At 53.2% G+C, this 2,500-nt stretch overlaps 1 protein-coding gene across 1 annotated transcript in view; it reads left to right on the top strand.

Annotated features, from left to right (window-relative positions):
- LOC135249067 (endonuclease V-like) overlaps positions 1 to 2,500 on the top strand; it is a 62,645-nt gene that overhangs the window by 59,265 nt on the left and 880 nt on the right. The gene's annotated exons all lie outside the window — the stretch shown is intronic.

Below are 2,500 nucleotides of genomic sequence, written 5' to 3' on the forward strand. Positions count from 1 at the left end.
TGCGCTGGTGGTCTCTGTTAAAAAGCGCAGGCTGGTGTTGTGTTCCTGCGCTGGTGGTCTCTGTTAAAAAGCGCAGGCTGGTGTTGACGCCTCCTGGTGCTCTGTTATAAAGCACAGGCTGGTGTTGACGCTCGTGGTCTCTGTTATAAAGCACAGGCTGGTGTTGACGCTCGTGGTCTCTGTTATAAAGCACAGGCTGGTGTTGATGTTCCTGCACTCATGGTCTCTGTTATAAAGCGCAGGCTGGTGTTGATGCTCGTGGTCTCTGTTAAAAAGCACAGGCTGGTGTTGATGCTTGTGGTCTCTGTTAAAAAGCTCAGGCTGGTGTTGATGTTTAGCCGCGGATGCGCGGCTCGCTCGCGCGCTAGCCGCCTCTCCGCACACAGAGGATAACGTGGCCTCCTGTGACTCGAGCGGCGGGCTCAGGCTACAGGAGCAGCTCGTTAGGACTGAGCGGAGACAGAGGGGGCAGGCGAGAGACGCGTGGGGGGTGGGGCGGCGCGGGGGGGGGGAGCGTGTTTGGGGAGAGCTGCGTGGCGGATTGCACATACTGCACATGACGGTGGCTGAGGGTAAAATCCTGAATTATAATGGAGATTTACTGTTAAATCCAGTTCCGGGATTTGAATTTGATTTTGAAATGATGCCGGCAGCAGCGTGTAGAATTTGAATTTGAATGAAGGGAAATGGGATTTAATTCAAAGAAATTCTCGTGCCTAATTGATTCATTTATTTCAAAATTTAATTAGAGGATAAACCCTTGAGATGCACCATCTCATTTTCATTAATTACTTTGAACAACTTTTACGATTACTTTGATGGCATACTGCTGTATGTCTGACTTTGACACTGTTACATTACATTTTCTATGAAGCACAGTATTTTGCAAATACATAGTTATGTTCTAAATTAGTCTATGATAATTAATTTCAAATTTTGTTGATTTGAACATATTTCTTAAAAGATGAAAAAGAAATGCAATAAGTTTTTGTAATTAACAAAACTGGTACTGTTTCAAATCGTATTAGTGTTGTTTGTAGTGATAGGTTGCAGATGTTTTTGGAAGATAGTGCAGGCGTATTTGTTTAAAATTAAGGCTTTCGTGTTTTTAAAAAAGTAGAATTTCTTTGAAAGTCATTGAATTAAATTATACTTTCTGTAATTTCAGTGTAAATTCCAATCCTGCGGTCGGAGACATTTTTATATTCAAATTCTATTCCCGTTCGTGAATCTCTTTTTGAAAATGGAGTCCGACTGTGCGGCTGCCGGGGGTGAGAGGCTTTGGTGCGGTAGCGGCATTTTCTGTTCTGCCCCGGCCTGGTTTCCATGGCCACCGGCAGCGTGTGAAGTTGTGTGTGCTGCGGCCCCTCCCACCCTCCCACGGCCTGCTGCCTGCTCCCCCCCACGCAGCGGGCCCGTCTCGGCACGTTCCTCCAGCACACGGGCCCTGTACCACACACAGCCTGCCGTAGCCCAACACACAGGCCCTGTACCACACACACAGCCTGCCCTAACCCAACACACAGGCCCTGTACCACACACACAGCCTGCCCTAACCCAACACACAGGCTTTGTACCACACACAGCCTGCCCTAACCCAACACACAGGCCCTGTACCACACACACAGCCTGCCCTAGCCCAACACACGGCCCACCACACACACAGCCTGCCCTACCCAACACACAGGCCCTGTACCACACACACAGCCTGCCCTAACCCAACACACAGGCCCCACACCACACACACAGCCTGCCCTAACCCAACACACAGGCCCTGTACCACACACACAGCCTGCCCTAACCCAACACACAGGCCCTGTACCACACACACAGCCTGCCCTAACCCAACACACCGGCCCTGTACCACACACACAGCCTGCCCTTACCCAACACACAGGCCCTGCACCACACACACAGCCTGCCCTACCCAACACACAGGCCCCACACCACACACACAGCCTGCCCTAACCCAACACACAGGCCCAGCATCACACACACAGCCTGCCCTAGCCCAACACACAGGCCCTGTACCACACACATAGCCTTCCCTAACCCAACACACAGGCCCTGTACCACACACATAGCCTGCCCTAACCCAGCACACAGGCCCTGTACCACACACGTAGCCTGCCCTAACCCAACACACAGGCCCCGCACCACACAAACAGCCTGCCATAACCCAACACACAGGCCCAGCACCACACACACAGCCTGCCCTAACCCAACACACCGGCCCCGCACCACACAAACAGCCTGTCCTAACCCAACACACAGACCCAGCACCACACAAACACCCTGGACTACACTGGGTCTAAGAGGAGGCAGGACGCCACGGCGACCGCCCGCCTTGTGTTCCGCGAGTCAGTTTTGTGGACGGCCGGCGGCGGCGGCGGGGACCCGGGCGCTCAGTCTGCCGCAGGGGCGCCGAGTTCGGCGGGTTCTGCTCCGGGGGGCCCGGCGTGTTCAGGGGGCGCCGTCTCACCACGAACTCGACATCGTT

This window comes from Anguilla rostrata, chromosome 2 (assembly GCF_018555375.3).
Source record: "Anguilla rostrata isolate EN2019 chromosome 2, ASM1855537v3, whole genome shotgun sequence".
Lineage (NCBI taxonomy): Eukaryota > Metazoa > Chordata > Actinopteri > Anguilliformes > Anguillidae > Anguilla > Anguilla rostrata.